The sequence below is a fragment of the Rattus norvegicus genome, chromosome 11 (assembly GCF_021556685.1).
Source record: "Rattus norvegicus strain SHRSP/BbbUtx chromosome 11, alternate assembly SHRSP_T2T, whole genome shotgun sequence".
Taxonomy (NCBI): Eukaryota; Metazoa; Chordata; class Mammalia; order Rodentia; family Muridae; genus Rattus; species Rattus norvegicus.
Window position 1 is genome coordinate 57,408,523 of NC_141544.1, and position 14,656 is coordinate 57,423,178.

At 41.1% G+C, this 14,656-nt stretch overlaps 1 pseudogene; it reads right to left on the reverse strand.

The window, feature by feature from the left end:
* Positions 1 to 2,011: 2,011 nt before the first annotated feature.
* Positions 2,012 to 2,703, reverse strand: Pdcd6ip-ps1 (programmed cell death 6 interacting protein, pseudogene; annotated as a pseudogene).
* Positions 2,704 to 14,656: the final 11,953 nt, after the last annotated feature.

Genomic DNA, 14,656 nt, shown 5'->3' on the forward strand with positions numbered 1-14,656 from the left:
TTAAAGTCTATTCTTATCTCCTAAATGAGTTCATTTGTGTATTTGGCAAAGTGAGTCAGTCAGGGATGACCATAAACTAGTGGGTTACCTGGCCCATGCCAAGGTCCACTGTTCTTCGGGTAGTCCATGAGTGTTGTTTGTTGCTGATAGCCCCCTGTACTCAAGGTCTTTTAATGGACACTGGCCCACTGGGGCGTAAGAGCACAGAACGTTGGGTCCCTGTATCCACAAAACACTGATTGGGCTTCCCCTCTATTCTGGGGCAGTCCCTGACCCAGTGTCCTTTTCTTACAATAGGCACCCTGATCTTTAGCCAGGAATTCTCTTCTGTTGCCAGGTACTATCTTCTTAGTCTCTCTAACTACTGTGGCCAGTATAAGTTCCTCCTGTGCCGTTTATCTCTCTTTATCTCTCTAGCTTTCTCTTCTTTCTGTCTCTTTTCTTCTCTAGCTTTCTGTTCTTTTTGTCTTCTTTTTCTTTTTCTTCAGTCTCTCTGTCTGTATCTTCTTCTATAGCTACTAGGTGCTGTCCACTATTGTGTACAGACCCTGAGCCACACACTAACTCTCTCAGGGACTTAGCTTAACCCTTCAAGTTTCTGCAACTTTTTCTTCATATCATTTCCTTACTTTAGCCAAATAGGTGGAGTGTTTTTTCAACTCCTCAGAGACCCACCATTGGAGTCTGACAGTAGACCTGGCACTCCCTACCTTCATGTGTATTGAAGTCAACAGGCAGAAGTGAGGGCCTTCCATCCGTGTTTGGAACATTTTTTCTGGCCTCTAGTAGGATTCTGTATTTCCTGTAACAGTTACTAACAAGCATCTCAAGTGGGAAGGTGAGAAAACAAGAAGAGAGTACAGAAGATAGAGCTCCGCCAAAAAGGACAAAAGCATTCAGTCACACAGAAAGACAATCAAAAGATTAACAGACAAAAAAAAAAAATGGAAGTGTGCACAAAAACAAAAAGAAAACAAATGGCTGCTGCGGGATCACCACAAAACTGAATCGATTTAGACGGGAGCTTCTCTGAGCTCACCAATGACAGATGATGGAGAGTGGATTCCACATCACTATTCCTTCTCAACCACAGACAGATGAAGGGGAGTGGATTCCACTTCATTCCTCCTTCTCAAGGGGACACTAAAGACAGAAGAAGGGGAGCGGATTCCACATCACTCCTCTTTCCCAACCAGAATCTCAACTGACAAGTTGTGTGTTCTAGCCTAACTTCAGTATAGTGGTAACACAAAACAAAGACCTAAGACACACAGACAAAAACCACTCTGGAAATACAGATGGCCGGGAGGACAGGTCTCTTCTCCAATCCAGGAGAATCACTGAATCCTCATTGGCACCCAGAAGGGAATCTCCTAGGCATCCCTGGGTTTCCCCCAGACCTCCTGGGAGGTCTCCCAGGGCAGCACAATCAGTGAGCCTCTGGCACGTCTACCGCTCACACTTGTGTCTCTCCTGAGACACTAGCCTCCCTCTCAGCCCGAGATGGGAGCGACTGCAAAACCAGAACTCCAGAACTCGCAAGTAAATACAGACCCAGAGTAGCAAATACAGACCCAGAGTTTAGCCGGCACAAAACACAAAGACACAGACGCTATCTCACCTCCAAGTGGGTCTTTGGAGATGAGGGTGGTCACTCATCCCAGACGAGTCCCCAAATGAAAGACCCCAGGAGTGGGGAGACCCTCACTCAAGTCTCAGGATGACACACCCCCCCAAAGAACTCACACAAGACCATCCTTGCTGCAATTACATGAGGTTTATCGATAGGAACCAGTGCACTGAGGTCGAGACTCGTATCCCACGCAGGGGCAACCCCGAGAGGCTGGGAGAAAGGGTATTTAAAGGGAGAAACCACAACCCGAGGGGGCAGGGATGGTGTCATTGGAAAGTGTCGAGAAAACCAGTGAAAAATCACAAGGAGGATCTTCCTGTTTCTCAAGATTGCTTAACTTTGTGTTCCATTTAGTTCCTAGGAGAAGCTTCCTGCTTCTCAAGGTTGTAGTGCATCTTCACACTGACACCGTTTGAAAGCATCACCAAAATGATCTGCAGCCGATTTTCGAGCTTAGTTATGATGATGGCTTTCGTGTAATCTTTTGTGACATTTAACAAAAATATTTCCAGAACTTGGGCCAGCATGATAAGCCTGAGGGCCCCAACAGTATATAGAGAGGTGTCCACAATAGGCTCTCCCCTTAAGGCAGATAAAAGCATGTCTTTGATATGTAAAAAGGCATCACCAGCAGACTGCTACTGCTTAGCAGCAATTTTCGAACCTTTGTCATTATCTGGGTTCTGCTCTGCAGCAGTCTGGCTAAGCACAATTGAATGACTCACAACTCAGTTCATATCCTAAACTTTCAGTTCATATCCTAAAATTTTACAGATCCTCCAAAAAGGAAACCATTATCAAAAGCATCCTTGAATGTAAATGTCAGGCAGATCTAATTTTCAGAAAATGGGAGTTTGGATTTGATAGAACAAATCTAATCAGAATTATTTCAACAGCGTCTCCAGTGCACCCTTGTGCTTCTTGGATGAGAGGCCAAGTGCAGTGTGCCACAGTTTATTATAGTGGCTCAGCAGTACTGGCTTTGTTATCTCGCCAGTGCCTGTGTGTATCTGCTGTATGAACTTCACCAGAAGCTTGGTCAGGTCTACCTCCGAGGTCTTAAGGTGCATCCAAGGTGAATGTCACCATCATGGTCTGTGGCTGCTTTTAGGACAACGATCATGATCTAGGTGCAAACACTTACAGCGGACAAAAGTGTCCCCATTTCCTGTATAAGTAAGTAGCACTTTCATCCTCACAGTCTGTGGGCTGTAGCACATGTCTAGATAAAGCCTCCTTTGGATGTTTACATTTCGGTTGCCCTTGATTTTAATCTCAGACAAAACAGGCTAAGCTGGTAACACTATCTCCAGATGGACAGCAGCCAGAGCTGGTAACACCAAGGGAGCAACACTTAACTTTGTCCTGACTTTTTTCCAGATTGATCAAAAGCATCCTTGGCTAAATGGGAACACGGGGATGGAAGGCAGAGCTAGCTGCTCTAGCTGTATGAAAGGGAATTGTCTTTTCCGGTTCTTTTCTGTTCTGTCTGGTCCCTTAGCCAAGAGGGCAGCACTACATGTAGAGAGCAGATTCTTAGCTTTTGGCCTAACGGCTCAAATACCAATCTCTTCCAGAAAGAGGCTCACCCAAAGCAATGCTTATTGAACTGTCTTCCTCTGCTGTAATCATACCATGCCAAATTGTAATCATTATAAAACTGTTCTTCCCTTTATATTATTGTTGAGAAAACAGAAGTCTGGAAAGTTCTATGGTTGGTTGGCATGGAGATAGAGTTACTGCCAGAGCCCATTCACTATATGGGAGAGGGCACTCACTTCATGTGGGACAGGCGCCTCCTAGTCTCTTTATGAACAGGTCAATACTTGGTATATCTAGGGGGATTCCTCAACTCTCTAATAATTTCTCATTTATTTCTTGTCTCCAACTAAAATCTGCAGATTTAAGGACAGCTGGATTCTCCATTTTGTGAAGGGAATTTTTCAAATCTACTACTCATTTCTGATATTGTGTTTGATCACATTTTTTCTTTTATTGGATTTATTTTTTATTTACATTTTAAATGTTACCCCCTTTCCCAGGTTCTCCTCCAGAAAACCTCTATCCCATGCTTCCTCCCCCTGCTTCTATGAGGGGACTCCCTCAGATACCCACCCACTACCTCCCACCTCACTGCCCTGACATTCCCCTACACTGGGGATGAAGTCTTGACAGGACCAAGGGCCTCTCCTCCCATTGATGCCCAACAAGGCCTTCCTCTGCAACATATGTGGATGGAGCCATAGGTCCATCCTTGTTGTACTCTTTGAATGGTGGTTGGGGGTCTGTTGATTGATATCGTTGTTCTTCTTATGTGGTTGCAAATCCCCTCCGCTCCTTCAGTTCTTTCTCTAACTCCTCTATTGGGGTTTCCGTGCTCAGTTCAATGGTTGGCTGTAAGCATCCACATCTGTATTTGTCAGACTATGGCAGAGCCTCTCAGGAAAAACTATATCAGGCTCCTGACAGCATACACTTCTTGACATCCAAAATATTTTCTGGGTTTGGTGTCTGTAGATGGGATGGATACTCCAGGTGGGGCAGTCTCTGCTCTACACTATGTCTCCATATTTCCTCCTGTGCGTAGTTTTGTTCCCCCTTCTAAGAAGGTCTGAAGCATCCACACTTTGCTCTTCCTTATTCTTGAGCTTCATGTGGTTTGTGAATTGTATCTTCACTTATCAGTGAGTGCATATCGTGTGTGTCTTTTGTGATTGGGTTACCTCACTCAGGATGATATTTTCTAGTTCCATCTATTTGCCTAAGAATTTCATAAAGCCGTTGTTTTTAATAGCTGAGTAATAATCCATTGTGTAGATGTACCACATGTTCTGTATCCATTCCTCTGTTGAAGGGCATCTGGGTTCTTTCCAGCTTCTGGCTATTATAAATAAGGCTGCTATGAACATAGTGGAATATGTGTCTTTGTTATATGTTGGAGCATCATTTGGGTATATGCCCAGGAGTTGTATAGCTGAGTCCTTAGGTAGCACTATGTTCAATTTTCTGAGGAATTGCCAGACTGATTTCCAGAGTGGTTGTACCAGCTTGAATTTTTGGGATCACTTAAGCATACTATCATGTCACCTGAAAATAGTGATATGTTGACTTCTTTTCCAAATTGTATCCCTTTGACCTCTTTTTGTTTTCTAATTGCTCTGAATAGGGCTTCGAGTACTATATTGAATAGGTAGGGAGACAGTAGACAGCCTTGTCTAGTCTTTGCTTTTAGTGGGATTGTTTCAGGTTTCTCTCCATTTAGTTTGATGTTGGCTACTGGTTCGCTGTATATTGCTTTTACTCTGTTTAGATATGGGCCTTGAATTTCTGATCTTTTATCACGAAGGGGTGTTGAATTTTGTCAAATGATTTCTCAGCATCTAATGAGATCATGTTTCCCCCCCCCCCCGAGTTTGTTTATATAGTGGATTACATTGATGGATTTCCATATATTGAACCCTCCTTGCATCACTGGGATGAAACCTACTAGATCATGATGGATGATTATTTTGATGTGTTCTTGGATTCAGTTTGTGAGAATTCTATTCAATGTTTCTGCATCGATATTCACAAGTAAATTGATCTGTACTTCTCTTTCTTCATTGGGTCTTTGCCTGGTTTAGATATAAGTGTAATTGTGGCTTCATACAATGAATTGGGTAGTGTTCCTTTTGTTTCTATTTTGTTCAATAATTTGGAGAGTATTGGTATTAGGACTTCTCTGAAAGTCCTGATAGAATTCTGCAATAAACCCATCTGGTCCTGGGCTTTTTTTTGGTTGGGAGACTTTTAATGACTGCTTCTATTTCTTCAGGAGTTATGGGATTGTTTAGATCATTTATCTGATCCAGATTTAACTTTGGTACCTTATATCTCTCTAGAAAATTGTTCATTTCATCCAGATTTTCCAGTTTTGTGGAGTACAGGCTTTTGTAGTAGGATCTGATGATGTTTTAGATTTCCTCAATTTCTGTTGTTACGTTGTCCTTTCCATTTCTGATTTTGTTATATACTCTCTCTGTGCCCTCTGGTTACTCTGGCTAAGGGTTTATCCATCTTGTTGGTCTTCTCAAAGAACCAGCTGCTGTTGTTTCTACTTGGTTGATTTCAGCCTTGAGTTTGATTATTTCCTGCTGTGCGCTCTTCTTGGGTGTATTTCCTTTTTTTTTTTTTTTTTTTTTTGTTCTAGAGCTTTCAGGTGTGCTATTAAGCTACTACTATATGCTTTCTCCAGTTTCTTATCAGAGGCACTCTGAATTATGAATTTTTGTCTTAGCACTGTTTTTACTGTATTCCATAAGTTTAGATATGTTGTGCTTTTATTTTCATTAAATTATAAAGTCTTTAATTCCATTCTTTATTTCTTCCTTGACCAAGTTATCATTTGAATAGAGCCTTGTTCAGCTTCCATGTATATGTGGGCTTTCTGTTGTTTTTGTTGTTATTGAAGACCAGCATTAGTCCATGTGATGTGATCAGATGCATGGGATTATTTCTATCTTCTTGTATCTATTGTGATCGCTTTAGAGAAGGTATCATGAGGTGCTGAAAAGAAGGTATATTCTTTTGTTTTAGGATGAAATGTTCTATAGATATCTGTTAAATCCATTTGACTCATTACTTCTATGGAGTATACTCTGTTTAGTTTCTTTTTTCATATTGATGAGAGTGAGGTGTTGAAGTCTCACACTATTATTGTGTGAGGTGCAGTGTGTGCTTTGAGCTTTAGTAAGGTTTCTTGTATGAATGTAGGTGCCCATGAATTTGGAGCATAGATATTCAGAATTGAGAGTTCATCTTAGTGGATTTTTCCTTTGATAAATATGAAATGTCCTTCCTTGTCTGTTTTTGATGACTTTTGGTGGAAAGTTGATTTTATTCGACCTTAGAATGACTACCCCAGCTTGTTTTTTGGGACCATTTGCTTGGAAAATTATTTTCCAACCTTTTACTCTTAGGTTGTGTCTATCTTCGTCACTGAGGTGTGTTTCCTGTATGCAGCAAACTGCTGGCTCCCTTTTTCGTATCTACTCTGTTAGTCTATTTCTTTTTATTATGAATTGAGTTCATTGATGTTGAGAGATATTAAGGACTGATTTAAAATCACATTGATGTTGAGAGATATTATAGTGACTGTTGTTTTCTGTTATTTTTGTTGTTAGAGTTAGAATTATATTTGTGTGGTCCTCTTCTTTTGGATTTGTTGCAAGAAGATTACTTTTTTGCTTTTTCTAGGGTGTAGTTTCCCTCCTCGTGTTGGAATTTTTCCATCCATTATCCTTTGTAGGGCTGGATCTGTGGAAGGATATTGAGTAAATCTGGTTTTGTCATAGAAATATTTTGGTTTCTCCATCTATGGTAATTGAGAGTTTTAGTGAATATAGTAACCTGGGCTGGCATTTTTGTTCTCTTAGGGTCTGTATGACATCTGCCCAGGGTCTTCTAGCTTTCAGAGTCTCTCTTGTGAAATCTGGTGTAATTTTGATAGGTCTGCCCTGATATGTTATTTGATCTTTTCCTCTTACTGCTTTTAATATTCTTTCTTTGTTTAGTGCATTTTGTGTTTTGACTATTATGTGACAGGAGGAATTTCTTTTCTGGTTTAATCTTTTTGGAATTCTGAGGGTTTCTTGTATGTTCATGGGCATCTCTTTCTTTAAGTTAAGGAAGTTTTGTTATATAATTTTGTTGAAGATATTTATTGGCCCTTTCAGGTGGGAATCTTTGCTCTCTTCTAAACCTATTATCCTTAGGCTTGATCTTCTCATTGTGTCCTGGATTTCATGCATCTTTTGGGTTAAGAGAATTTTGCATTTTGCATTTTCTTTCACCGCTGTGTCAATGTTTTATATGGTATCTTCTTCCCTTGACATTTATTCTTCTATCTCTTGTATTCTGTTTGTTATGCTTGCATCCATGACTCCTGATCTCTTTCCTAGGTTTTCTATCTCCAGGGTTGTCTCTCTTTGTGATTTCTTTATTTTTTCCATTTCCACTTTTAACTCCTAGATGATTTTGTTCATTTCCTTCTCCTGTTTGGTTGTGTTTTCCTGTAATTTTTTAAGGAATTTTTGTGGTTCCCCTTTAAGGGCTTCTACCTTTTAACCTGTGTTGTCATTTATTTCTTTAAGGGAGTTATTTATGCCCTTCTTAAAGTCCCCTATCATCATCACGAGATGTGATTTTAAATCAGAATCTTGCTTTTCCCAGTGTGTTGGGGTATCCAGGACTTGCTATGGTGAGAGAACTGGGTTTTGAAGATGTCAAGTGGCCTTGGTTTCTGTTCTTTAGGTTTGTGCACTGGCTTCTCGTCATCTGGTTCTCTCTGGTGTTAACTGGTCTTGCTGTCTCTGATTGTGTCTTGACCCTTCTGTAAGCCTGTGTGTCAGCACTACTGGGAGATCAGCTCTCTCCAGGTAGGATTTGGGTACAGAAAGCTATGGCACAGGGTCAGCTCTGGGAGCAGAGGGAAACCAGAAGGGTCCTGTCCGCAACTGTTCCTTGCTTCCTAGGTCCAGAGGACTAGTTAGAGTTCCTCTTGGCCAGAAATGTGAGCAGAAATGGTGCTCTCATGTGTGTCAACACTTCTGGGAGACCTGCTCTCTCCCAGGAGGATCTGGATACAGACAGCTGTGGCACAAGGTCAGCTCAGAGCACAGGCAGAGAGCAGAAGGATCCTGTCCCAGACTGCTCCTTGATTTCTGTGTCCTGAGGGCTCTGGGCAGATCCCTTGGAGCAGAAGTAGTGGTCTTACCTGTGCTCTCAGGTGTGTCGTTACTCCTGGAAGACCAGCTTTCTCACAGCAGGATCTGTGTAGAGAGAGCTGTGGCACAGGATCAGTTCTGTGCCACATTAACAGGATCTTGATTAACTAGATTTCTTATACAGCTCAGAACTACTAATGCAGGGAATGGTGTTGCCCACAGTGGGCTGGGCCTTCCTTTATCAATGAACAATCACAACAATCCCCCACAGACATGCCCCAGGCAATTTGATCTGATCAATGTGTCAATTTGAGACTCCATTGTTAGGACCTCTGGACTATATGTCAAGTTGACACATCTAATTGGGACACTTTTGTTTTGTTTGTGGCAGTTGTTGGGGTTCAGGAGTCTCTTCAAAACACCAATCTCAGTCAGACAGGGATGGTTTATTAAGTGCACACTTGGAAACTGATGGATCAGGAACATAGCTCAGACTTTGGGGACTGAGGCTACAGCTCTGAAGATTTCTCAGGGCCAGCTTATAAAGGCTAAAACTGAAAAAAAAAAAACCACAATAAACTCATATGCAGGTACTAGAAGTGCCTCCTGGAGGTCAGCCCTGACTCAAGATGTTTTAGATGTAACAGTTCATAGTGACTTTTAATTTGATGCATCTTAAGTAAACCTTGTGGTTGTGGGATTTCTTAAGACTAACAAGCCTCATAACATATAGAAGACAACAGGGTATGTGTGGTCAGCATGACCCTGCTCTGAGTCAAGTTATTTTTCTGCTTCAAAGACTGACAGGTATGGAACAATATGGAACAACTGGTGGGCATGGAACAAAATGGCCACAGCTATGCCAGGGCAGCAGGCCTCAACAACAGTAAGGATTGAACTGTGGCAGGAGAAACACTGTGTATGACAGGAAGGTACTCCATCATGAACTATATTTCTAACATAATCATTAGCCCTTTCTCAATGTGTGAACCCCCACCATCATCTCCATTAAGTTAATTCATTCAAAAGGCAAAATGTAAGACCATCTCTCTCTCAAGTTTGAAGACTGTGGTGTTACAGGATATTTGATCACGTTGTGAGCCTCAAGATTGTAAACTAGAAAAACCTTGTTGTACCATGCCTCAGCCTGGGCAAACATCTTCAAGAGCTTTCTGTTTATTGCGAACAAGTACTTGTGGCATAGCTCAGTCCTAGCACATACCTTTAATTCAAGAGCTAAATAAAGTTAACCATAATTCAAGAGGTAGAGCAAGTAACCAGCTGAATGAACATAAGTAAACAGAAAGGAGGATCTCTCATTGAAGGGGTTTAAGACAGCATTTGGAAGGTGAAGGACTTTTTTTCTTTCTGGGATGGCAGTAGCGTAGGAAGATCAACTGGGTGCTTCTCTGTCTGAACTAGCATGCTTTCACCACATGGTCTGGCTCCTGAGTCTTCATTTGATAAAATCAAATGGCCTGAATTTTTGTTTTTAAAACAACACTGTGGTGGATTCCTTATTAATTAAATAAAATTAATAGAATTAAATAAAAGCATTTCCTAGAGCTTCAAATCCTCAGTTTTGCTGGCTTTGAAACCTCAGTGAAGACGGTGATTTTTTTCCAGAATCTTAACTTCCTTCTCAGGCTACTTCCTTCTCTTTGTGTGCAAAGTCTATTTCCCATCACAGGACATAAGCAATGCTGTGGTATAAATTGACTCCAAGTGTTTTGGTGGAGGGATAGGTATAAGCAAATGAAATCTTCTAAATGGTTATTGTGTCTGTTTACTTAAGGCTTTCCAGTTAGGATGTACACTGATCTAACCCATAATTATAATGGTAATAAAGATCTTGAACTGATTATGATTTCTTTTAATATGCTGCTCCAGGAATCCCTTGTCATCTCTGAGATGTCTCTATTAACTATGGCTATTGTGTATTCACTGTTCACTCTCTTCTTATAAACAGTGGCTTTTCTTTTTATCCTTTGATTTGTAACTGTAGAAAGTAAGTCACTGTTTCCCGGGAAGTACAGAAGCAAATGGAACAAGAAGACAAGAAAATAAACAGATACAAATACGAAGAGAAGAAAATAATGTACCCCTCTTTGAAGATGATTGCTTTCGAGACCCTTCCTCTCTCCTGTCTTCCTCCTCCCCTCCCTCCCCCTGCTCTCCTTTTCTCCATCTTTCTTTCCCTCTTCCTTTCTCTCTTCCTCTTCCTTCCTCACCCCTTTTCTTTACGGCAGTTTTAAGGGCTCAAATCCAGGGTCCTCACATTCACTAGTCAAGCACTCTATCATTCAGTCACGTCCTCATCCCTGCAATTATACTTAATTTTGGATTCTTGGAAGGAAATTTACCGAGTCAAAGAATAATACCATTTATATTGTTCTTGTTACAAAAATTATTTCCAAGGAAAATTAGAATACTTGTTATTTTAGTGTATTATTTTCCTACATTAAGCTCCAAGAATCATTCTTATTAAAATTTGAAAATTTGTTTCAAATAACATCTTCTTTTCTTACCTTGTTACAAATGAACTCTTACTTTTTTTTTACAATGACTTACATTTCTTTATTTGTTCTTCTCTCACACAATACATCTCTATCACAGTTTTCATTCCTCCTACCCCCATTTCCCCTCTCCTTCTGATCCACTCCTCCTCTGTTTCCCCTCAGAAAAGAGCAGGCCTCTCAGAGATATAAACAAAACATTGTATATAACAAGAGACAATACTAGGTACAAACTCTCATAACAGGGCACAGCAAGGCAACCCAGTAGAAAGAAAAGGGTCCTAAGAGCAGGAAAATAGGCAAAGATATCCATGGAATTCACACTGTTAGGATTTCCAAAAAAAAAAAAAAAAAAAAAAAAAAAAAACAGCAAGGTCACAACCATAACTTATGAGCAAAGGACCCATGCAGGCTCCATGATTGCCACTTCAGTCTTCCTGAGCCCCTATGAGTCCCGCTAAGTTGGTTCTGTAGGCTGTGCTTTCCTGGTGTCCCACTGGATCCTACGACTTTTCCTGGACCTCTTCCTTGGGATTATCTGAGCTCCAAACAGGAGGGGCATGTTGGAAGTTTCCAATTTGGTGTCTCTCTGCCTAGTGTTTGGCTGTGGGTCTCTGGATCTATTCCCATCAATGGCCAAAGGAAGCCTCTCTGACGACCATTGGGATATTTCTGATCTATAAGTATATTAGACTATTCCGAATGGCTAACATTTTAAAGAGAAATTGACAGGAGGCTCACAGGGAGTCACTTAGTAGGGGAGCTTGGAACACAAGTCATGTGAAAAATGGTGACTGGTACAGTAGTCATCGGAGATAGGACTACACCACATCTCAAGTAACTACAGTGACATCATTCAGGAGTAGAGACAGGCCTTTCTCCTGAAAACCTGAGGGGGATAAACATGAACAAAATTCTACCAATAGACAGGTTTCAAGTCAATACTAGGAAAGGTGGTTTATTTGGAGGATGGGCAGCAAAAGGAAGCAGAATTGTACCAATGTCAACTATTAAAATTCTACCAAGCTGGGATGTCTCTGGTATTCTAATAGTCTAGTGGAGGGAGTTTCCACTACAAATACTGAATATCGAATCTCGTGGGCTCACGTCTCTACGTTTATTTTGTCACGCCCTCTCCTTTACATCTTTCCCATAAATAAGGTGCTATGAACATAGTGGAGCACGTCTCCTTGTTATGTATCGGAGCATCTCTTGTGTGTGTGCCCAGGAGTGGTATGGGTGGGCATTATTGTCTTTCTATCCCTTCATTCCTACTTCTCTCTCTTCTGTCCCTTCATCTCTCCCTTCTCTCTTCCTCTTCTTCTCCTTTTCCTTCAGTTCCTTCCTTATCCAATGCTGAATTAATAATCTGGTATAAACATCATTAGCTAACACCTGCTTTCAGTTCTTTTCTCCTCCTTCCTCTTCTTTCTCTTGCGTTCTTTTTCCTTTTTAAAGGTTGAGAATTAGAGCCATAAGATGAATGATAGCTTATTCTAAATAGTGACATCAGTAGCTCAAGCATCAGCGTTTGTGTTTATTCCCAGGATCCCAAACCCTACCAGATATGCAACCAGTATCAGGCGTGAATGGACATTTATTTCCTGGCTTCTCCACTCTAGAAAGCCCTACTATAGAAAGAAAACCTTTTCTGCTTTTCACTGAATGAGACATCTTTGTTACTAAATGAAAGGTTGTTTTCACCATGAGATATTTTTCTAGGTTACACAAATGTTCTTGAGAATATGTTTGAAAAAGAGCTGTCAGTGCTACTGTTATTAGGACATCTGTGGAGAAAATTGTCTCCTAACAACATCCATCCCTTGCTTCCACACCATCTTTTTTTTTTTTATTAACTTGAGTATTTCTTATTTACATTTCGAATGTTATTCCCTTTCCCGGATTCTGGGCCAACATCCCCCTAACCCCTCCCCCTTCCCTTCTATATGGGTGTTCTCCTCCCCATCCTCCCCCCATTACCGCCCTCCCCCCAACAATCACGTTCACTGGGGGTTCAGTCTTAGCAGGACCAAGGGCTTCCCCTTCCACTCCACACCATCTTTTCTAAGAACACATTTTCATGAGTGTCTTCTGTCACCAGCTAATCTGATTAATACAATCAATGGAGACAGGGACAAAAATCTACCTCATTTATTCAAGTATACACATGGAGACTGGTCTTGGATCTTCTATGTAAATAGCACTGCAATTATCTGCAGCCCTGTTGTACAGATCCAAGATTCGCTTTTCTTACTGCAGAGGCCCCTGGATCAAATCAGGTGTATACATGCCATAAACCATTAGAATCCACCTTATAAAGCCAAGGTGCTCCCTCCTTCTCTCTCTTCCTTCCTCTTTTTCTTTTCTCACCATTTTACTTGGTACACAAACTTTAAGCATATTCAACAGGGTGGGTTAGTGATTATACTACTGTGGGTGGTGATGCCTGTAAGCTGAAGTTAACCTGAATAACTTGAAGGTGATGTCAGTAATGACTTTATTTAAAGCACATGATAAAGCTTACACCGGTTTTCCTAATTGAGTCATTAACTACTCTCGTTAAAACTGCCAACAGGATGCACTCAAGTAATTTATCACTTTGCTCTCTGGAAAGCTTCTCCAAGGAGCTAAGGGAAGCCGGCTTCTCTAAATTTTTATTTGTTTTATTTAGTGCATGTGTTTACACAAGCCAAGATCCATGGATGGAGGTCAGAGGACAATTTATGGGAGTCAGTTCCCTTGTTCCACTAAGTGGGTTCTGGACATCAAACTCAAGTCATTAGGCTTGACAGCAAGAGTCTATACCTCCAGCCATCTCTCCAGCCCTCAGTTTCATTTACAGAGAAATTACCTCAGCAATCAAAATTACTTGATTATGTTTGTTAAAACATTTATACACCTCTTACAATCCCCTTTAAAATAGAGATCATTGTGTTTTAGGAGGAGAAAGCAACTAGTACCTGGCATCATTCAAGATATGCATCCTTGGGGATATGCAGCATATTACTAGAGGTTCCATTGTTGTTGACAATTACTGGGGTCCTTGGAGGATCTTGTATCAGTGGAGAATGTGTCAAGGCACATTTGATAGTATTTCCATTGTGGCCTGCTGGTTCACTAATTGGTAAGTGTTAGGGCTCTAGTTAACTTACAATGATTGAGGCCAGTCCTTGTTTATATGAACAATGATCTCCAGGGTAGCTGGTCCACCCTGCTCTACCTGCCCATGTAACCAGCTGAATGGCATAATTTATACCGAAGTGTATGGACAAGGTAAAGAAGACATCCAAAGGTGTTAACATATGCTTTGTACCGGGAGTACATTCCATCCTCTGCTGCTTCTTGTTTTAAATAGACTTGGCTAAATTGTAGCGAATACCGATGAAATGACAGATCATAAGCACTTACAGCAATTTGTGAGAGCAGTACCAAGATGTTTCCCTTGGAGAGGACAACTCTGAGAGGAAAAAAGTTATCGTTGATGCCCTTCCTTCTTCTGTATGTCTCACAGTCTAAGGTGTTGCTCCTGTTCATGGCATTTTCTTGTCTGCCTTTACCAATGCCAAGTCAATGTGTCCATGGCCTCATCTGTTCTCCCATTTATTCCTTATTCACATCAAGCTTCTTTGTCAAGAGGATCAGATACAAGAATAGCAAGTGCCTTGTAGTAAAGCCTACAGAGATCCGAGTGTATGCATCCTCCTGTGCTCAGACTCAGTGAGCTGAGTACTCGGCCAAGTGTTCTTTATCCCTATTATATGGGGCCATGTCGATTTACCAAGCCAGATGACACACTATAGAGC